The sequence below is a fragment of the Marmota marmota genome, unplaced genomic scaffold (genome assembly GCF_001458135.2).
Source record: "Marmota marmota marmota unplaced genomic scaffold, marMar, whole genome shotgun sequence".
NCBI classification, from domain to species: domain Eukaryota; kingdom Metazoa; phylum Chordata; class Mammalia; order Rodentia; family Sciuridae; genus Marmota; species Marmota marmota.
Window position 1 is genome coordinate 331,078 of NW_026000139.1, and position 23,520 is coordinate 354,597.

The 23,520-nt window shown below is 44.8% G+C and overlaps 1 long non-coding RNA gene across 1 annotated transcript; it reads left to right on the forward strand.

Annotated features, from left to right (window-relative positions):
- The first annotated feature begins 32 nt into the window (after positions 1 to 32).
- On the forward strand, positions 33 to 8,926 carry LOC125611281. The gene is made up of 3 exons (XR_007341425.1): positions 33 to 355; positions 4,255 to 4,313; positions 8,423 to 8,926. It is a non-coding gene; the product is annotated as an uncharacterized LOC125611281 (long non-coding RNA).
- The last annotated feature ends 14,594 nt before the right edge of the window (positions 8,927 to 23,520 follow it).

The window sequence follows — 23,520 nt, forward strand, 5'->3', positions numbered from 1 at the left end:
CTGCGGCGCGCAGCGGCGCGCAGCGGAGAGCGCAAGGAAAGGGGCTTGGCGAACCGCCCCAAAGAGGCCGAGACCCTAGTCGCGTCCGCAGCAATCCTTATCACGCCCGGAAGCTTCCACAGTACCCCGAACCACCCGAACCCCAAAGTGTAGGCAGGATACACTCTTCAGGGGGTACAACTTTGGCAAGAGGATGAAAGAGGCGCAGGGAACCAAAGAGCCAAGGAGGATGAAGGCACCCTGTGACACCACTGCGTATAAACGCAGGAGCCAGAATGGCATGGAAGGACATGCTGTAAGGAAAGGCTTCACTCCGTGGGGCGCAATACCATTCGGTGGGACTTCGATGGCCTTGGTAAGTCAGCTATAGAAATTTCAATTCTAAGAACAGAACACAAGTCAGGTGGCACCTGCTAAAGTACCTGTCTAGGAGGTGCATGATGATGATCAAGTCTCAGGTGGGACCCATTTGCAGCCTCTCTTGCCCACCCCTCTTCCCACCCTTGTATCTGCTAGGGAGATTCTTGCTCTTCGTAGACAACCAGGAGTCAAGCAGGGCTGGTTTGAATCTCAAGTCCCAGCTGAGGCTTACCATCTGAGTATGTTGGGCAAGTGTCATCAACTCCTCTAAGCCTTGTTTTCCTCTTCTATAAAGTGCAGATGATAATCATAACTAACTTCCTTGTGACATCAGATGACATCTTGAACTAGTCCAGTGCTTGGACAAAGCACACATTCAGTCAGCCTGTTCTCTTTTCTCTGCACTTCCTCAGGCCCCATCTACAACTCTTGTTTAGTAATGAGATGCTTGAGATTCAGGGATTGGGAAACCTCCCCAGCTCTCCCTGTTCTGGTTTCTGGCCCAAACGCTATCCACAGTCTGATCACTGCTTAGCCTCTTAGAAGGATCCATGGACTGGCAGGGTGGTGCAAACCTGTAATTTAGCTACTCAGGAGGCTGAGGCAGGAGGATCACAAGTTGAAGACCAGCCTGGGCAACTTAGTGAGTCTCAAATTTTAAAAAAGGTCAGGGATGTAGCCCAGTGGTAGAATGCCCTTACTAGTTCCATCCCCAGTACCCCACCCCAAAAAGCCAAAAGATAGATATGTAGGCTGCCCATATTACATATGCTTCATTTGTGCCACGGGATCCCTAGTCTCTGCACTGTCTGCTTCCTTCACTCATGCATATGCCAGAAATTAAGAAAAATGGAATGGGCAGGGTAAATAACTACCCAGAGGCCAAAATGAAAAAGGAAAGTATGGCAAATTGCTCCCCATTTCACCTACTATAAGGGACTGAATTGCCATCAAAGCCATTTGGTTCTTAATCACAAGTAACTGAGGCAGGCTGGGGGTGGAGGGAGCAGCCCTAAAGACTCACTGCAATGTCCCCTCAGATATGCGGGGTGTAAAGGGTCCAGCCTCTCAGAGTTTGGGGTCAGTTAATGTCTTGACCTGTTCCAGCCCTCAGAATAATCAGTGTTAAGCAGGATTAAAAACAAATGTACATTCAATATAAATCACAGGAGATAAAGTACCTTAGCAGAATCCCTCAGAAGCTGATGAGAGGCAGTGGGCTGATGGGTAGTCTAAATCCTTGCTCTGCCATTCTTTGGGTACCTTTCTGAAATCCCCTAAATATTCTTGGGCAACACCTCTGTCAATGACTCGTTTCTGGAAGGTAAAGAACCTGGCTAGATCACCTGTGATTATTAGAGCAAATGCCAGAAATCAAAATTATCTTCACAGAGCAAATGAATCGAACATCTACACTTGTATCCCAGATGATCCTGGATGTATGCTAGAATTCCATTTCACTTACAAAATTTATTAATTTGATCATTTATTTATCCAATATTTGTGCAACCAGGCACTGTGCTAGGTACCTGACTTCCAAAATTCATCCCAGCCAGGCATGGTGGCACACACCTGTAATCCCAGCTGCTAGGGAGGCTGAGGCAGGAGGACTGCAAGTTCAAAGCCAGCCTCAGCATCTTAGCAAGGCCCTTAGCTCAGTGGTAGAGCACTTGCCTAGCATGTGTGGGGCACTGGGTTTGAATACCAGCACCAAATTGAAATTAATTAATTAATTAAAGGTCCATCAACAACTAAAAAAAAAAAAGAAAGAAAGAAAGAAACTAGCCTTTAAAACAGAGGGTGCTGGGGATGTGGCTCAGTGGTTAAGGGCCCCTGGGTTCTATCCCTTGTACAAAAAATAAAATAAAATATTTTAAAAATCATCCATTTATTCAACAGATATATACTTGAGTGCTTGTTATTTACCAGGCACTATTTCTTTCTCTCTTTCTCCCCGGCCCCCTCTGTCCCCTCGCTTTATCCTGGCAGAGCTCGGGATAGGAGCAAGGGATAGAACTCAGGGTCTCATGCATGCTACATAAGCACTCTACCACTAAGGTATATCCCCCAGCCATGACAGGCGCTATTCTAAGGAAGATGGATATGGTGACAAACAAAATAAGTTGTAGGAAATTAATGGTGGCAAATTGATAGTATGCAGTGCCACAAAAAGGAATAAAGCAGGTAACAAGACAGAACTTAGAGCCAGGCGCAGTGGTGCACACCTGTAATCCCTGTGGCTTGGCAAGAAGATTGAAAGTTCAAAGCCAGCTTCAGCAACTTAGTGAAGCCCTAAACAACTTAGTGAGACCCTGTCTCAAAAATAAAATAAAATAAAAAGAGCTGGGGATATGGCTCAGTGGTTAAGTCCCCTTGGGTTTAATCCCCAGTACTTAAAAAAAAAAAAAGAAGAAGAAGAAGAAGAAAAAAAGAACTTAAACTGGGCATGGTGGTATACACCTGTGATCCCAGCAACTTGGGAGAATGAGGCAGCTGTAGAATCACAAGTTCTAGGCCAGCCTCAGCAATTTAGCAAGACCCTGTCAAAATAAAATAAAAAGGTCTAGGAATGTAGCTGAGTGGTAAAATGCCCTTGTGATCTATCCCTAGTACTATAAAAAACAGACCAACAACACTGAGCTTAAATGGACTGTCCGAGTTTTTTTTATTTATTTAATGGTGCCAGGAATCCCCTCCCACATGCTGGACAAGCACTCTACCACTGAGCCACACCCACAGCCCAGACAGTGCTAGTTTAGACCTTGTCTAAGGAAGGAAGGTCTCTGCAGAGAGATCATTTGAGCAGAAACTAAAACGAAGTGAAGAAGCAAGTCATGTATATACAGCTGGGGGAAGAGCTTTCCTGGCAGAGGGAAGACATTCAAATGTCCTGAGGAGGAAACAGCTTGGTATTTTCAAGGAGCTGCAAGGAGGGTTGGAGTGAGCAAGGAGGTGGGAGAGAAGGAGCTGAAGAGGAAGGCCGGGGCCAGAAACACAAGGGCTCTGGGTTTCTTTCCGACCCGATAGCAAGCCACTAGTGGGTTTGTATAGAGGAGTGGTACATGGTTGTGTATGTTATTAAAATCTCATTGGCTGCTTTGCAGAGGTCATTTGTTGGACGGCAAGCATGGAACCTCAGAGCCAGTCAGGTATTGAACCCAAGGTATGGGTTAACTACTATGGCACCTGCAAAAGGAATTGTAAAGAGAGAAAAAGGAAGAGGAAAAAAACCAACTCTAATAAGACAGGAAAACACACAGTAAGGGTGTTAGGTTATATGAGAGCAGGTTACCTTATAGGAGAACACAAAACAGAACCTTCAGGGAGTTAGAGAAGGCAGCAGAGGAAGTGACATTTGAGCTGCTTTCTGAAGAAGTGGATTCTATCAGATGAATAAGGAGGGTCAGAGGAAGGTCGTTCCAAGCAGAGGGAACTGCCTAAGCAAAGGCTTGGGACTGTGAACCCGCCTGGTGTGCTTGGGGATCATTGTTGAAGGGAGGAGGGAGAATAAGGGCTAGGAGATGGGCCTGGAAAAGTGCTTAGGAACTAGACTGCGAAGGATCTGGAACGTGCCATTCAGGAGTTTGCACTTTATTTTACAGGCAATGGAGAATCCTTGAAGGTCTGTAGCTCATATCATATGCAGGCAGGACTGTGTGCGTTTGTTTTTGTGGTACTGGGATTGAACCCAGGGGTGCTCTGCCATTGAGCTACGTCCAATCCTTTTTAATTTTAATTTTTTAAAAAATATTTTTTCAGTTGTTGATGGACCTTTATTTATTTATTAATTTATATGTGGTGCTAAGAATCGAACTCAGTGCCTCACACATGCTAGGCAAGTGCTCTCCAACTGAGCCACCACCTCAGCCCTAATTTTTTTTTTTTTTGAGACAGAGGCTGACTTTGACCTTGTGATCCTCCTGCCTCAGCCTCCTGAATCACTGGGATATAAGGTACGCACCATAGCACCCTTCTTAGACCTGGTTTTGAAGATAATGCTGATATATTTGGGGGCAGATTAGAAGGACACTGAAGGCAAGGCCAAGTAGGTTTATTCAATTAATAGCAATTATTGAATACCCTTCATGTGCTAAATTTTGGAATAGAGTAATAAATAAGTGAATATCATGCCTTCAAGGACTTTTAAGTCTGGAGGGGAGGTAATGAGGGCTAAATGTAGAAGCTGGGTCAGATTCAGGAAATATTTCAGAAATATCATCATTAAGACATCTGGAAAATCTCGGATACAGAAAATGAAAATAGCTAGCCTCACTGACGGTGAGATATAATGGCACCGTAATTCCTACAAAGTATCCTACCATGTAGAAATAATTTTAAAATAATCCTTCTGGATTGTACATACCTTGCTAGCTTCGAAGCACTTTCACATGAAGCCTCACACTCACCTTTAGGTGATACACAAATTGTAATTATTAACTAATTTCATGTTGTTATACTATTTGTTTAACAGTCGGGTGAAAATTATGCCAAAGGAGAGTTATTCTGGAGCACGAAAAAGACATCTTCGCAGAATGCAAGGGCAATTAAATCGAGATGGGACCACAGCATCAGTCTAGCAAGGGCTGCATATAATTGTCTTTATGTCTCATTTTTAGGGAGAATCCGTTCAGAAGGAGTAAGCCAGGGTTGGGGGCCACATTCATAATAGGTGTATGGATCTCTCATTTAACAGTTCCAATAATGCCATGTCCCTGTAGCAAACTCCTTTAAAAACTCTTCCTTCCTGACTGAGACTTTATGTCATGTGCAGAGTCTTGGAAAAGGTGATGGAGCAGTCACACTTGGAACTTGAATTAATTCTCTGTGACGTCCCTTGTCTAATTCATTCCTTTCTGCCGTTGTCAGAATCAAAAATCTGCAGTTAATCCTCCCTTGTTTTCAGATGACAAAATCTCTCTGTTAGGTTTCAGAAAGCGAGGATTACAAAATGTTCTTATGGTTTTATGTCCTCTGTGGTGATTGGAGAATACAGGAAAGGATTGAAGGAGAATTTTCTTTTGGGGGGTGAGGGGACAGTCAGCATACTAAATAGAAGATTCCTTTCCAAAAATCTGCCTTTGGACCTACATGTTCATCACTTAAGAGGATTCCAAGAATTTTCAAATAAAATAAAAAGACATGGAGGTTACAAAATATGCATGGGTCAAAATTGAATGGCACACTTAAGACTGTATATCTCGCTGTGTATAAATAATAATAAAAAGAAAAACAAGCAAGACAGATGGATCAAAAATAATTAATACCGACAAGTATGACCAACTACTAGACTGTCCTAGGGGCATGATTAATGATTTTCAAAATAGTGGCTACAGAACTCACTTGGTTACAAGGGTGAAGGAGAGAAAAAGCATAGATGAGGGAAATTCTACTCCCTACAGACGACTGATTGGTCAGAAGTTATATCTTCTTTTTTTTTAATGTATATATATATTTTTAGTCATAGATGGACACAATACCTTCATTTTATTTATTTATTTTTAAGTGGTGCTGAGGATCGAACCCAGTGCCTCACATGTGCTAGGCAAATGATCTACCACTGAGCTACAACCACAGCCCAGAAATTATATCTTCAGCACACTTTGCTGGGTGTGATGGCCCACACCAATGATCCCAGCAGCCTGGGAGGCTGAGGCAGGAGGATCACAAGTTCAAGGCCAGCCTCAGCAACATAGTGAGGCCCTAAGCAACTTAGTAAGACCTTGTCTCAAAATAAAAAATAAAAAAGGGCTTGGGAGGGTTAGGGCTGTAGCTCAGTGTCAGAGCGCTTGCCTAGCGTGTGGGAGGCACTGGTTTGATCCTCAGCACCACATAAAAATAAACAAACAAAGGTATTCTGCCCATTTACAACTCCAAATTTTTTTTTTTTTTTAAAAAGGGCTTGGGATGTGGTTCAGTGGTTGAGAGCCCCTGGATTCAATCCCTGATCCAAAAACAAACAAACAAAAAACCATCACATCTGGACTAGCGTGTAGCTCAGTGGTAGAGCACTTGTCTAGTATACACAAGGTCCTGGGTTCAATCTCTAGCACCATCAAGAAACAAAACAAAAACAAAACAGCACACCTGATCTCCAGCTACTAGAACATACCAACACCACCATTTCTCATTCAGAACATTCCCCCTTTCCTTTCCCTAATACAGAGCAGTTCTCAGCCTCTCTGGAATCTTGGCTGGTACAGGAAATGACCCCCCCACCACTGTCTTGACTTTTTAATACTGATTCCATATACCCCAGGACTCTAGCAATGAGATACATATGATAACTGTGCAAAACAGCGAAAGTCGACCATTACATCTACACAGTTTCCATTAGATGAAATTCAACCCAGTTCAGATGACCTAACGTCACTCCACAGTGGCCTCCTTTACTGTTTCCCCCTCTAGACTGTATGTTCCATGAAAGCAGAGATAAGGTCTGTTTTATTCACTACTGGATATCCTACACCCAGCCCAGTGGTGAACACTAATACCATAATAGGTGCTCATCTAACATTTAGCAAAAGGATAGCAAATGAAAAGAAGCAAAACATTATTGTTTTTATAGAAATTAGTCCCCTGTGTGGACTCACTTTAGAGGTAGGAATTCAAAGGATATTCAATATGGGTTGTTTTTCTCCTTTAGAACTCAGGGCCTAGGTCATTTCTGCTGTATAAACCTAGCCCCTGAGTGACCAGCAAGCATAAAGGTGTAGGTGACCTTTAAGGACCAGCCATGGTTTTGCCACAGGCAGGAGGGTTCTGTGTTTTAATTGCCTGGAGATTCCATCCAAAATCAGAGTCAGCCGACAGTGCAGTCTGTGAGCAGGGCGGTTACATCTGTGGCACTTGGAAACGTGCCTGGCCCTGCACCAAGCAGACCTACTGGTACTGCATGACTAGAAACAAAATACGTTCAGCAAAGGAAGCTCTCAGGCTGCTGCACAGAAAGGTAGAGCCACTCACGAAATCACCTAAAATAAGATTCTGTCAACACTTAAGAATTAGCAGAGGAGCCGCGTGTAGTGGCGCGTGCCTGTAAGATGGTGAGTTCAAAGCCAGCTTCATCAACTTAGCGAGGCCCTAAGCAACTTAGCGAGACCCTGACTCACAATAAGAATATAAAAGGACTGGGGATGTGGCTCAGTGGTTAAGACCCCTAGATTCAACCCCAGGTATTTAAAAAAAAAAAAATAGCAGAGGATTGGGAGGCAGTGGGAAGCTCATATATTTACCAATGAGTATGGAAGTATTTCAGTGTTTTAACAACTCAAAGGTAGTGCAGAGCATGTCAGCTGACTTCTGGGCCTCAGAATTGTTAGGATTAGACCAATCACAAAATGTCCAGGATGCCTTGGCTTCCCCGAAGGCTGCCACTTGAGCGCATGCGTGTAATCTTTGCAACTTGGGAGGCTGAAGTAGGAGGATCCCAGACTCAAGGCCAGCCTCAGCAACTTAGCAAGACCCTGACTTAAAATTTTAAAAATAAAAATAAAAAGGGCTGGGGATGTAGCTCAGTGGTAGAGTGACCCTGACTTCAATCCTCTTTACTGAAAAAAGAAAAAGAAAAGGTAAAATAAAACTGCCATTTGCAGGCATTATTTATTTATTCATTTATTTTTAATGAGTTGTAGAGGCAGTGACTTTGCAAAGACACCTAAATATTGGAGTTCTGTCTGACGAGGCTCCTCACGTTACAGTCCTGACATAATCTTCCCTTAGTGAAGGTGACATCACTGACGTAAAGGTGGATTCCAGGCAGCTGCCTATCTGGGGAACAATCGATTCTGCAGGTATGTGACTCACTTTTAGAGACAGGAGTCCAAGTCCTCATCAAGCAGATCTCTCCTTTCCTGTCTCTGACACAGCCAGCCCTGTCCCTGTACTTATGTGTAACCCAGCAACAAGGATGTACACAAGGGCCAAGCTGAATGAAGAAGTCAGAGTCTGCACTATGATCTCCAGAGACACTCAGCTTTGAATGGAGGAGGGTTTTTAGACAAAAATCCCACCAATTCTCTGCCCTTTCAACTTCACTCTCTGTTCTCTTTTTATCTGCTTTCAGCCTTTCCAATTAATCTTGGAATGAGAGCCCAAGGCAAGAAGCCAGCAGTGCCCGAGGAATGCTAAAGAGCAAACTGATCCAGAGAAACAAATGCCAGCGAGGGACCCCACAGCAGAGAGACAGACACTGTGAGCAACGCTCCCGTTACCATGAGGCTTGCGAGGCGTGTGCGCGGGTCTCCGCATTGGCACCATCTGCCAATTCCTCAGGAGGACAGAACAAACCAGCGAGGCATGAAGATTAGATTATGTAACGCTCGAGGATTGCTGTTTTCAAAGAGGAAACAAATGGAACGAATTGATTTGCTTGTCAAAGTCATGTCACTGAAAGAGACCCGTTCCCTCCTTTTCTGAAGGACCTCATTAAACAGGGGAATGATTTCCCAGACTCACAACGCGAGAGACCAAAATCCACCCCATTCATAAGAGCAGGTGCAATTTCCAGAGTTGCAGGGATGAATCCTATTCTGGTCTTCCTGCTTGAAAAAAAAAAAAAATGACCATGCAGCTGCTACCTAAAGGGCACCAACATGGCAGGGAACATAACTGGCAGTTGCTAGCCAGAAGATCCAGAACCCGTGTGCTTTGCCTCTATTCTCTTACTTCCAGGGAAGCAGCATCTAATTTTGAGACCAGTGGGGACATATTTACTATTCAGAGCTCTAAACAAGTGCTTTGATAGACTGGGGACGCGTTCTTAAAAATACAAGCAGGAAGGAGAATGAGATGCTTTTTCTGGGACCCCTCTGTCATTGCTGGGCTTCTCAGAATTGCTTTGTGTAGTGTATGCAGTAGAAACAAATCAATGCAAACCCCAAGCTTGCTGCCATGGTCCTATCCCCCCCAGGTTTCCCTGCCTTGCTAAGACACAAAGATTGAAATATCAAGTCTTTATTCAACATGTAAATGAAACCTGTTGTACTGGATATTTTCCATTTGCTCCTCCAGACCTACTTGTCTAACCTTCTCTGTCCTGCCCTTTGCCCTGGGGTGCTGACCTATATGAATGACACCAACTTGCTGCACTGCCCTCTAGCTTTGTTGGGTATAGCCAAGGGGAGACAGCAGCAGGAAACTGAAAGACACAAGGAATATGAGGTTAGCTGGGCATGATGACACACACCTGTCATCCCTGTGGCTCGGGAGGCTGATGCAGGAAAATCTCGAGTTCAAAGCCAGCCTCAGCAAAAGTGAGGCGCTAAACAACTCAGTGAGACCCTGTCTCTAAATAAAATACAAAATAGGGCTGGGGATGTGGCTCAGTGATCCAGTGCCCCTGAGTTCAATCCCCAGTACTCCCTACCCCCCCAAAAAGGAGGATAAGGTTGACATAACTCTTCCCCCAACTCCCTCCCTGCCAGATCATCTTAGGTTGGTTGTGTCTTTTGATAAAAGATCACCCCTTCTTCTCAAGGTTGTCCTTCCCACACAACCCTCTTTTAATGGATTCTATAAATCTCTCCCTCCCCTCAACCTTCAGATCTAGGAGTGGTAAAGGCTATTACTAGTCCCCTGGGTACTACACATAACCTTATGGTTTCCCTGTGCCCTGCCCAAAACTTGCAGATAGTCTCTTTATTAAATCCTCCTCTAATTATCTACTTTGAGTGTGCCATCTGTTTCTTATACAGACCCTGCCTGATATACCTACCACACGTATCAGTATGTTGTAGGCCCAACACCATGGTAAAAAAAAAAAGGAACAAAATTAATACAATATGCTACCACTTTATGTAGTTATTCTGCATGTTCACCTCTTCCCAAAGCTATAATAACAACTTAAAGATAAAACCTAATTCCTCTTTACAACATAATTGTGCAGTAGAGTTTGTATGAACTAAATATAACTCAGAGAACAAGCTTTCTCATGCCATCAAAATTCATGTTAACAACTATAAAGAGAAAACTCCAGAACTGATTCCCCTGACTTGAAATTTAGCAGAAATATCTTCCAGTATTTAAATCAACCCAACAACTATTTGAAAGTCTACTATTGTGGCCAGCAANAAAATCCTTCACACGGCCCTGTTCCCTCCACCGTCCCTTCTCTGCACCATCCAGGCTGTTCCCCACTTGAGAACCTCCATGCTCCAACGTCCCCTGGGGTCTGCAGGTTCTTCTGGTCTTCTCCAGATTGACTCAGACTCATTTCTACTCAGTTTACATTTCCTAGGGGAATGTATCTCTCCCCAGATGGCCCCATGTCACTGAAGCCCTGAATACAAATAAAATACAAAATACAAATTAGGGCTGGTGATGTGGCTCAGTGATCCAGTGCCCCTGAACGCTCATTTGCTGATTGACTGAACAAAAGAGAAGGGCTGCCCCTTGGGACGGTTCTACCTGAGAGTGTCCACATCCCACGCAGCTGGCAATGCCTCCCCTCGGACATGGCAAGGTCTAAAAAACCCTCCCTTGAGCTTCTAGAAGCTCTTCGCTGCCTCCTTCTCCCTATCAAGCTACACCAGGTCCTCCAGGACGGAGAGCTTTAATTTAAAGGAGAGCATAGCGGTCCTAAGAATCGCAGGCGAGCTCGGTACCAGGGAAGGACGCTCCCCAGGCTTCGCACCTGCGGACCAAGGGACTTGCTGCGAGTGCGCATGCGCAGGACTACTCTGCTAGAGCGCTTCTCCAGCTCCGGATCGAGTTTCAATCTGGCCATTTTGAGCACCGGAGGAGGTGAACGTTGATTGAGAGCAGGGCTCCTGCACTGCCTGGCAGGTCAGGATGGAGTTGGAGTGTATGGAGCACCGCCCAGTGGCAGGCATTGAACTGCATTGTCCAGCTGAATACAGTACTCCCAGTGACTTGGTATAGGAGAGAGGAGTGTGTCGGTTTTACAGATGGGAAAACAGAGCCCTGTGGTTTTTAGAATTTATCCAAAGATAGATAATGAGAGTGCTGGGATATGACTCAACATCTCTGGCTTCCAAATGCCCAAGCTCTCTCCCTCCTTTTGAATTTTTCAAAAGAAATTTTCCCAAAATGTGAAAGCCAAGTGGGAGGAAGTTAACTTTCCTAGTAATCCTGGGCCAGCTGCCTGCCTGGATTCATGTGTCTGTGTGACCTTGGGCAAGTCATGTCCCCACGGAGCACCAGTTTCATCATCTGTAAAATGAAGATCATATTGCCTGCCTTTCATCATTGACGAAGATTCGCTCTTCTGACACAAAGGTAGTGATGCCTACCAGACGCCAGGTACTGTGTACTGTTGCAGGCCCAGGGGTATGCCAAAACAGAAGAGATCTTGTAAGGAGCTGAGATAGGGTGAGAACACACTAATAAACTCCAGAGCCCCGTCAGAGATGGTTCTAGAAACCTGGGCAATGTTGGACCCATTGCCCAGTAAGAACAGATGAAATCTATCAACATGGGCCTGGCATACTACAGGCTTCCCTCCATGGAAGGTGGGCATTTCTCACACAGTGGTGTGAGTTTCTCACCACTGGCTCCTGGGGAAGTAGAGACTGTTACAGGCATGGGAATTCACAACACACAGGTTCTTCCCTTGTGCTTCCAGAGCGGTGGGTGTTTCCATTGGTATGCTGTGCCTTGGAAAATTTCTACATTTTGCTTCACTGAAAACAGAGAAGCAGAAGGAATGCAGACCTGTGCTGACATTTTGCTGGAATGCCCCATCTCAGCCAGGTCCCCAAACACATGCAAAAGTCCATTCACTCTAATGCATCAGTTCAAGGCTCCTAAAGCAGTCAAGGCTCGCTGGCACATGTCCACTCACAAGCTGGAACACTTTGCCCAGAGAAGTCTAGTCCAGTCTGGGAGACAAACATCAAGCCAGGCCGTGGCCATCTCTCCTTTTAGTGGATATTTTGAGAAGAGAAATCTCAAGAACCAGGATGCAGGGACAGAACTATTAAAGACTGGCCAAACTGGAAGTCTACTCACCTGACAAACTGAAGCCCAGAGACATAAGTTTAGCTGCCCAAGATTACACAGCAAGCTTGTGAAAATCTCCATGAATTCATACAGACACCAGATATTTATTAAGTGCCAGCTAGGTGCCAGGCACTGTTCTAGGCCCTAGGGATACAAGAGTGTCAAAATAGACAACAATTTCTATCCTCTTGGAGCTGGAATTCTAGTCAAAGGAGAGAGGCAGGGCTGGGTTTGTGGCTCAGCGGTAGAGCACTCGCCTAGCACTGGTGAAGCATTGGGTTTGATCCTCAGCATCACATAAAGATACATGAATAAAGGTATTGTGTCCATCTACAACTAAAAAACATTTTTTAAACAAAGGAGAGGCAATAAAAAGATGAGTTAGTAATATATATGACATGCAAGATGATGGTAAATGCTTTGAAGAAAAATGAAGCAGAAAAAGGGAATAAGAAGTATATTATACTGCTGGGCACAGCGCAGTGGTGCGCGCCTATAATCCCAGCGGCTCAGGAAGCTGAGGCAGGAAGGTTCCCAAGTTCAAAGCCAGCCTGAGCAACTTAGGGAGGCCCTAAGCAACTTAGCAAAGCCCTGCCTCAAAATAAAATATAAAAAGGGTTGGGGATGTGGCTCAGTGGTTAAGCATCCTGGGGTTCAATCCCTGGCACACCTCCCCCCCCACACACTCCATACAAAGAAAAAGTGTATTGCAAGAGTATCGCATGGGTGCAATCTGAAATAGAATAGCCAGGGAAGACCTCACTGATAAACTGGTGTTTGAGCAAAGATCTAAAGATGAGAAAGGAAAACATGCCAGTGTGTGGGGAAAGAGTGCCCCGAGGGGCGACAGTCACAGCCAAGCCCACGAGGCAGGTATGTACCTACTGTGTTCCAGGGTCAGCAAGGAGGCCATTGGAGGAAGGAGTGAGGAGGAGGATGGGAGGCAAGTATGAGCCTGCGGGCCACCGTAAGTACTTTGGCTTTTATTCCAAATGAGATGAGGAACCACTGGAGATTCTGGGGTGGAGAAATGATTTGATCTAACTGAATAGAAAAGGCTGAAGCTCCTTCCATCCATTCATACACTCATGGAGCCTCTTAGGTGCCACCTGTTCTGTGGATGACAAGCTAGACACCCCCAGAGTGACGCAGTGGGTACTTAAGTGTGCATTTTGTGCTGTTTGGAGAGTCCAGAGCAAAGAGGAGGCTCAGCCATGACCTTCCTCTCGCTGGCTCTCACTGCTTTCCCTCTTTGTCCTGCGTCCCAGGGAGACTGGCCCCAGGTAGCTGCAGGGCAATGTACTCAGGAGGCTGCTGGAACCTGCCAGTTATAAATAGCAACTCCCGTGGCAGGGAATGGAGCTGCTCCCTCCGAATGAGTCAGAGGCACAGAGCCACAGCCCCCCAAACTGCACTGTCACTCTCCACTCTGCCAACTCACCCCAGAGCCCTCTCTGACCTTTAAACCAAGGCCAGGTCTCTGTTTCTCACCATGACCCTTTCTGGCCCTGTCACTTCCCCGCTTTCCCAGGTGCTCACTACCCCCCAGGAATGCCAGAAAACCCACTAGTCTGTTAGTTCCAAGGGTCAGAATTGCATAATATATAAATGCCTGGGATCCAACGTCAGATCCAGATGTGCCACTTCCTGTGACCTTGGGCAAGCCACCTCTCTGAGGGCAGACCCATCTTTCTCATTCATAAATGGGAATAATAATAATAGAACCTTCTCCATGGAACTGGTATGAGGATTCACAGCCCAGCTGGGCTCAGTGGTGCACACCTGAAATCCCAGCTACTTCTATAATCAGCCTCCTCTGGAGACAGGTGGGAAGATCGCTTGAGCTCACGAGTTTGAGACCAGCCTGGGCAACATAGCCGGACTCCCATTTCAAAAAGAAAATCAACAACAACATGGTACATAAGTCTAGAGCTTGGCATATAGTAGCTGCTCACTTAATGGAGTGAATGCCCCTATGTTCAATTACATTATAATCCTGAGAGAGATAATAATAAATAAGAAAATAATCGCTTTCATCTATTCTTTTGTGCATCTAACCATATCCTTGAAGTACAGTTTCCTGACATAGAACATGGTATCTCTGATTTTCAAAAATCAAGCAAGCTTCACCATCCACATAGGACACGGGAAGAAAATGAGACTCAAAGTGAACCATGTGGCTTTACCAAGGCCACTCTGAGCCTGGTAAAGCAGAAGCACTTCACCAGAGGCCTGGGAGGCACATGCACCTCACACCAAAAGAATATGGGGGATGGGGCAGGAGACGGGCACATCTCTGCTTGCTCCGGCCATCATTCCTTCCAGTTCCCGAGGAGAGAAGCCCTCGGCCACCTCACCAAGCCTCGGCTAGTCCTTCTGTGGGTAAAATGGAGTAAAACTCTATGTAATGGTTCCCCAAAAGATGTTTTGCCATTTCTGTCATGCCCATTGTGTAAGGATGAGGTGATGGTGACGACTTGGTCTTACTGCCTTCTTTGATTTCCAGGCTTGTGTCTGGTCACCTCCCCTAACCCCAAGTTCCAGATTGATCCCCTTGATTTCCCTCCTCCACCACAGTGGAAACCTTTAAAAACAGCAGAAAGGGCATGCATTTGGGGGTCAGACAAATGTGGGCTCCCTCCTGGCTCTGCTGTTTCCTAGCTCTGTGACTTGAAGCAAATCCCTTCACCTCTCTGAGCATCATTCATTTAGCAAATACATATTAGTCCATGTCTACAACGTGCCAGGCTCTGCTCTGGTGCCACTGCGGTAGACGAAAGAGACACAGTAAACAATGAAACTAATAATTTCAGAAGTGATACGTCAATGAAGAAAATGAAACAGGGAGATGTGATTGTGACTGGGATGGGGTGGAGGGGAGCGCTGTCTTTGGTAAGGTGGTCGAGAAGAAAGTGACCTTCACTCTGTGACTTCAGTGATGGGATAGGACTGGTTATGAGACCTAAGGGTACACAGACCTTGAGCAGAAAATGGGTTTGGTGCATGGAGACCAGGGTGGTGGGAGTGCAGACTGCCATCGAGAGGGGAGATGAGGTCAGAGAGGTAGGCAGGGGCTGGATCCCAAAGCATCGAATGACAAGATCCCAGCCGCATTTGATAAGATGCAGAAATCTAGCACGGGACTTAGCATACAGTGGGCGCTCAATCTGCAGTAACTATGATGATTTGGAGTCCTCCTCCTCCTCCTCTCAGGGACCCTCATGTCCCTCCCCTGCCCCTTGGTCCCTCTCTGAGATGCCACTGTCCCTCCCTGGGGGGTGGAGGGACTTGGATTCTCAGCAGAAAGAAGGAAGCATCCCCCTCCCTTCTCCTCCCCTCCCCTTCCTCCTCCAAACCCTCCCACCGCAGCCCAGTGATTTTCCTGCCTCTCACAAGGCGATTTTATTAAACATCTCGAAAAAATATTCTCTCACTCCCTCTCTCTTTATTTATAAAAATCAACTTAACACCCTGCTCCTTTGTTCTATTTGGAAACTGGAACAGCCTGGTTTATATTTAGCCGAAATCCTGCTCCTTTCCCCACAGATTCCGGCAGAGCCCAATGAGCTAGAGGGGCTACAGGAGGAGGAGGGGGGCAGAGGGCTGGGGGGTGCCGGGGGTGCTTCAAAGGACTGTCCCCGGGAGCCCCAGGGCTCATCAAGTCCAAAGGACCTAGAAGGGTAGGAGGTGAGGAGCTATTTCCCACAGCATCGGGGTATCCCAAGACCAGGCTTTGCCACGATGTACATCATTCTATCACCTTCTAGTCCCATACGGATTCCAGAAGAGAGACAGAGGAGATGGCAATCAGAGTAGAAGGACCCAAGCCCTCATCTGGAACCTGGCTTGGAGGGGCAGTATGGGGCAGGCATCGGGACATGGGGCTGGGTTCAAATCCCATCTCTTCTCTGCCGATCACTAGCTGGTTGATGAGGGGAGGTCAACATGTGCCTCATAGTCCTCATAGTGCCTGGGACATGAATGTGTGTGCGGACAGTGGCTGTGAGCTGTGAGTTGAAGGCAACTGCTTGGCTACTATAATTCAGGGCTCCACTCCAAAGTTGCTTCCTCCACGAAGCCTTCCCAGATTAAAACTCATCGATTTGGCTACCAGCACTGGGCTACCCTGGGACTGTGGAGATGAAAGAACAGACCCTCACAGGACCCCAGTGGGATCACAGGTGGATATATAATAATTGCCACAGACAGTCCTAGTTCCAGAAGAGGCTTAGGCTCCATTTGTTTACACAGATATGCAAAACCAGTTCCCCTCTGCATCTGTAGAGCTAAATACAGCAGCTGGCACCTGGAGAGACAGTATAGAATAGTGGTTAAGAATACATCTGGGGGGCTGGGGCTGGGGCTCAGTGGCAGAGCACTTGCCTTGCACATGAGTTCGATCCTCAGCACCTCATAAAAATAAATAAATAAAATAAAGGTATTGTGTCCATTTACAACTAAAAAATATAAATAAAAATATTTTTTAAAAAAGAATACATCAGGGAGCCAGAGGCAGTGGCCCGTGCCTACAATCCCAAAAGCTCAGGAGGCTGAGGCAGGATTGTGAGTTCAAAGCCAGCTTCAAAAACAGTGAGGCCAATAATGGAGTATTACTCAGCACTAAAAACTGACAAAATCATGGAATTTGCAGGGAAATGGATGGCATTATTATGCTAAGTGAAGCTAGCCAATTCCTAAAAAACAAATGCCAAATGTCTTCTTTGATATAAGGAGAGCAACTAAAAACAGAGCAGGGAGGAAGAGCGTGAGAAGAAGATTAACATTAAACAGGGATGAGAGGTGGGAGGGAAAGGGAGAGAGAAGGGAAATTGCATGGAAATGGAAGGAGACCCTCATTGTTACACAAAATTACATATAAGAGGATGTGAGGGGAAAGGGAAAAAAAATCAAGGGAGAGAAATGAATTACAGTAGATGGGGTAGAGATAGAAGATGGGAGGGGAGGGGAGGGGGGATAGTAGAGGATAGGAAAGATAGTAGAATACACTAGTATGGCAATATGTAAAAATGTGGATGTGTAATCAATGTGATTCTGCAATCTGTATACGGGGTAAAAATGGGAGTTCACAACCCACTTGAATCAAACGTATGAAAAATGATATGTCAAGAGCTTTGTAATGTTTTGAACCAATAAAAAAAAGAAAGAAAGAAAACACAAACACACACCAAAAAAAAAAAAAGAAAAAAACCAGTGAGGCCAATGGTCAAGTGCTACTGAGTTCAATCCCTGGCACACCCCACAAAAAGAAATACATCTGGGAGCTGGGCATGGCGGTACACACCTTTAAGCCCACACCTCGAGAGGCTGAGCAGAAGGATCATATTCAAAGACAGCCTCAGCAACTTAGTGAGACCTTGTCTCAAAATTTTAAAAAAGGTCCAGAAGTGTAGCTTGGTGGTAAAGTGCCCCTGGGTTCAGTCCCCAGTACCAAAATACATACATAACCATTACGCTAAGTGAAAGAAGCCAGACATAGAAGGTACATTCCATTTACGAGAGGTGTCCAGACTAGGCAAATCCGTAGAGACAGAGTACAGATTAGAGGCGGCCAAGGCTGGGTTTCCTTTTGGGGTGATGAAGATATTTTGGAACTAGACAGAAAAGATGGTCGTGCAATGCCATTGAATTGGTCGCTTTTAAATGTTAATTGCATGTTATATTAATGTCACCTCAATTTTTTTTTCTCCCAGTGCTGGGGTTGGAACCCAGGACCTTGTAAAAACTAGGCAAGCATTCTACCATTAAACTACATTCCCAGCCCTCACCTCAACTTTTATAAAAAGTGTATCTGAATTCACTTTGTGGCCATATTAATTGATGTGGAAAGAAAAAACATTTGATAAAATTAACACCTAGTTATGAATTAGAAACAAACTGACAGTGCAGAAATAGAAGGGAACTTCTTCAACCTGTTAAAAGCTGCTTCAAAATACCTACAGGTAACACATTTAGTGCTGAATGTCTAAACACTTAAATGTTTTCGGGTTGTTTTTTTTTTTTGCCATAAGTTTGGGAACAAGGCAAAAATATCTGTTCTCACCACATTTATGCAATATTGTACTGGAGGCCTAGCCAAGGCAATAAGACAAGAAAGTCGGGAGAAAATCCCAAGGAAATTAAAAATAGACCAAAACTATTAGAGCTAATAATTTTATTTAGCAAGATCAAAGGACACAAAGCTAACATGTCAAAATTCTCTATATTAGCAACAAACAATTAAATGTTTGAAGACACAATAGCATTAAAAAAACATAAAATAGGGGCAATGATGCACACTTATAATCTCAGCTATTTGGGAAGCTGAAGCAGATGATCACAAGTTCATGGCCAGCCTTGGCAACTTAGTAAGACCCTGTCTCAGGGGCTGGGAATGTGGCTCAAGCGGTAATGCGCTCGCCTGGCATGCACGGAGCGCTGGGTTCGATCCTCAGCACCACATACAATAAAATAAAGATGTGTCCACCGAAAACTGAAAAATAAATATTAAAAAAAATTCTCTTCTGAAAAAAAAAAAAGACCCTGTCTCAAAATAAAATAAAAAAGTGCTGGGGATGTAGCTCAGTGGTAGAGTGGTAGAACACCTGTGTGTAGCATGTTCAAAAGGGCCTGGGTTCAATCTCTAATACCGCCCCACCACCACCACCACCCCACCTCCCCACCCCGGCCCCGGCAACATTCCATAAAACACTTAGGTACATTTTTCAAAATGTGAAAAATTTGTACACTGAAAACTATAAAATGTTGCTGAGATAAATTAAAGAACACCTACAAAAAAATTAAAGAACACTTAGTTAAATATTATATAACAGGTTTATGTATAAAATGCCAATTCTTCTGATATTGATCTATAGATTTAACACAAGCCTGATCAAAATTCCCACAGGCTTTTTTTTTTTTTTTTTGGTAGAAATTGTCAAATAGATTCTACATTGAAGTGCAAATAAACTACAACATTATAGAAGTGCAAATAAACTACAACAGCCAAAACCATTTTGAAAAACATGACAGAGCACTTCTGCTATTCGATTTTGACACATACTATAAATCTGCAAGAGAGTGTGGTATTAGCAGAAGGATAGAGGAATAGATTAAATAGAAGAGAGTCCAAAATAGATCCACCCACACACCAACAATTGATTTTTGACAAACTTGCCAAGGGATTCAGTGTGGAAAGGAAACTGGCACTGAAACATATCTGCATGAAAAAAAAAAAAGAACCATGATCCCTACCTCACACCACACTCAAAAGCTAACCTGAAATGGATCAGAGACCTAAGTTTAAAAACTGAACCCATAAAACTTCTGGGAGAAAATGAGAGAATTTTTTTTTGGCCAGGGATAAAGATTTCTAGAACACTGGGCTGGGGTTGTAGCTCAGTGGTAGAGTGCTTGCCTCACATGTGTGAAGCACTGGATTCAATTCTCAGCACTGCATATAAATAAATGTATAAAATAAAGGTCCTTCAACACTAAAAAATATTTTAAAAAAAAGATTTCTAGGACACAAAAAGTACAAAAAATACATTGATAAGTCTTCATCAAAATTTTATACTTCTATTCTTCAAAAGCCACTCCTTTTTTTAATTTTAAAATTAGGGTCTTGCTAAATTTCTGAGGCTTAACCTTAAATTATAAGTGTTCCTACCTCAAGCTCAAGAATTGCTGAGGTTACAGGCATGCACCACTGCACCTGGCTGAAAGACACTTTTTTTTTGGGGGGGGGTACTGGATATTGAACTCAGGGGCACTCAGCCACTGAGCCACCTCTCCAGCCCTATTTTGTATTTTATTTAGATACAGGATCTCACTGAGTTGCTTAACACCTCACTTTTGCTAAGGATGGCTTTGAACTTGCGATCCTCCTGTCTCAGCCTCCTGAGCTGCTGGAATGGCAGACATGCACCACAGTGCTCAGCTGAATGACACTCTTAATAAACAAACTGTAAGTTAAAGGTTAAGAGAAAACAAAAGATACACACATGTACCATACATACACAAACACACATGACAAAGGGCTTATATCCAGAATACATAAAGAATTTATAACTAAAATAATCATAAGATAAATAACCCTATTTAAAAAATTAAGCAAGGGCTGGGGCTGGGGCTCAGTGGCAGAGCACTTTCCTAGCATGTGTGAGACACTAGGTTCAATCCTCAGCACCACATAAAAAAAATAAATCAAGGCATGCTGTCCATCTACAACTATAAAAAGAAATTAAGCAAAATAGTTGAACAAATACTTCACAAAAGAAGACATACAAATGGATAATAAGCACATGAATATATGCTCAGTATCTTTAATTGGCAGGGAAGTATAAATTAAAACCACAATAAAACATCACTACTCAAAATGGAACGGCTAAAATTAACAAGACTGACAATACAAAGTGTTGATAATGATAATGGAGCAACTGGAGCGCTCTTACGCTGCTGGTGGGAGTGTAAAACACCCAGTCACACAGGAAGAGCTTTTGCATACAAAGATAAATATATATGTCCCATATGATCTCTTAATTTTACTCCTGGCTGTTTATCTGAGATAAATGAAAATGTCCAAAACAAAAGGCTTATGCATGAATTTCATAGCAACTTTATTCACAATAGCTCCTAACTGGAAATAAACCAAATGACACTCAATAGAATTGGAGAAATGAGTCACGCTCTGTCTATACAGTGGAATACTACTCAGCAAAAAAAAAAAAAAAAAAAAAAAAAAATTACAAGCATATGTGAAAATGTGGAGGAACCTCATAAATATTTTGGCTCAGCAAATACTACTTCCCTCATACAGGTGTTTCTGTTTTTAAGAGGTAGGGTCTTGTTAGGTTGCCCAGGCTGGCCTCAAACTCCTGGGCTCAAGCGATCCTCCCATTTCAACCTCCTGAGTAGCTGGAACTTCAGGGGCATGCCACCATGCCTGGTCCTTCATAGGGTTCTGGTTTTTGTTTTTGTAATGTTTTAGATAATCTAAGGGAGGGGTTGACATTTTTTAATGAGTTAATTTATTGAGAATTAAGGTAGCTGACCCCTCCACAGTGAGTAGGGTTGTGAGTATGGAGAAGGAGGATATTATGGAAATGACAGTCTGTGGAGACCATCAAGCACCCTGAGGGATCTGCTCTTGGACCACTCTTTCTGGGGGAATCCAGCCACCATGTCATAGAGACACTTGAGCGGTCCTGTGGAAAGCTTGGGATGGCAAGGAACTGAGGTCCCCTGGCAGTATCCAGGGCTAGCTTGCCAGCCATAGGAATGAACCAACTGAATCCCAGAGTCCCAGTCAAGCCTTTAGATGACAGGCCAACCTCTTGACCTCATGAGCCAGAGCCACCCAGCTATGCTACTCCTAACCCTGGCCCACAGGAACCATGCAACACAGTAAACAGTAGTGCGTAAGCCAGGCACAGTGGTGCACACCTGTGGTCCCAGCTTCTCAGGAGGCTGAGGCAGGAGGATCGCTGGAGCCCAGGAGTTGAACCCGGTTTGGGCAACATAGCAAGACTCCCATCTCAATAAACAAACAAAAAAATAAGTGTTATTGCTAAGAGCCATACATTTGGGGGGTGATTTGTTACAGAGCAGTAATCATTAATAGGAGCACTGCTACTAATCACTAACATTCATTTATCGTGTGACTTACTATGACCACTAGTAGGCAGTGAGCTGGCTGTCCTCAGCCTGTCTGGAACCACTGTACCTCTTTTCCACCCTCCTCTGGGCTCCAAAAGTCTGACCTGCTCAGATTCAACCACCTCCCATATCCTCTGGCTTCTCATCAGGGTTAGCCAAGGTGAGGGAGAGGGTCCCCCCAGGAGGAGGAAGGGAGAAGGAAAAATGGGTCAGAATGTATATAGCTCTGTTCCTTCCTGCAGGGCACCTCAGCCTAGCTATGTCCCTCAACCGGAGGCCACAGCATCTCTTAAGGTGTTTCTGTCCACACAACTCTTTCTGGGTTAACAGCAGGCCTAAGGAGGTAAGCACCTGTCTAGCCCAGCCCTGCACTCTCCCTGGTGAGTAGAGGGGACTCCCTCCTTCCAATTACCAATTTGAGCCTGCCATCTCTTTCCTTCTGAGATTGAGTGGCCACCCCAATTTAAGAACCCCTACTTCAGAGAAGGAAGTAGGAACTCAAAGAGGATCAGGGAAAAAAAACCTCAAAACCAAATGAGGAACTACCAGAGGCCACCCTAAAGTGTGCCCTGCAGGCAACCGGCCCTATTAGATGCTTCTTGACTGACTGAATGAATGCATGACTTAGTGGGTACAGGGGAAGGCCCACCTGTTCTGCCTTCTTCTTCTTCCTCTTCTTATTTTTGAATCCTGCCTTCTTAAAGGGTCAGCATCTTGACTCCTTCAGCCAGACACGGATGGCCAGTTCCCCAGCCCAGGTCAAAGTAGAAGTTTCTGGAAGTTTTGCCTTAGAAAGATGAACACAGAGCCCGGCATACCCAGGAAGCAGCCCCCAACCTCAGTGAGAGACTCAAGAGTTATTTTTGAAAAGCAAGCGAGGCCTGCAGGCGGCCCTGGCAGAGCACAGAGCTGGAAGATGGGCGAGCCAGGAGCAGAGGGAGAACAGACAGCTACCGCAGAACCTACGCCCTGTCCCTATGACGTCAGCCCCACGCACTGTGACATAATATGCTGGCGGGTGGGGGGAGGGGAGACATCCTGCGCTCCCTTGAGAAACTTTTATAAATCGTGGTAAAATACACACCATAAAAAAATATATATGTATTTTTGAAAGTTTTTTAACTACTCCTTCCCCAGGCTGAATGACACTGGGGACTGAGTTCCCACAGGACCAGGGAGTAGGAACATCAGCCAAAAATATGGGCCACCGAATGATGTGTGAGGTTTTTGCACTCGCCAGGGGGAAATCCTAAAATAGGAGGAAGGGCTGTGAGTTGAAGTTGGGGGGCCAAGGATCAGGGAAGAGCTGGCATCCTCCATCTCTGCCAAATAAGGGAAGGCGGAAGGGGGTGGGGGTAGGGCAGGGAGGAGGGGGCAGGGAGCAGGTGTTGGGGCTCAGGTTGGAACTGAGAGCTGCAGGGGGCAGAAGGCAGGCAAGCAGCGAATGCAGAATGCGCCTAATGAACCAAGCAGAAGAATGGAGAGGTGTTTGCAACTGGGCAGGGGGGTCACAGGCAGCCAGAGGGAGCCATCAAGGTCCCAAAATAA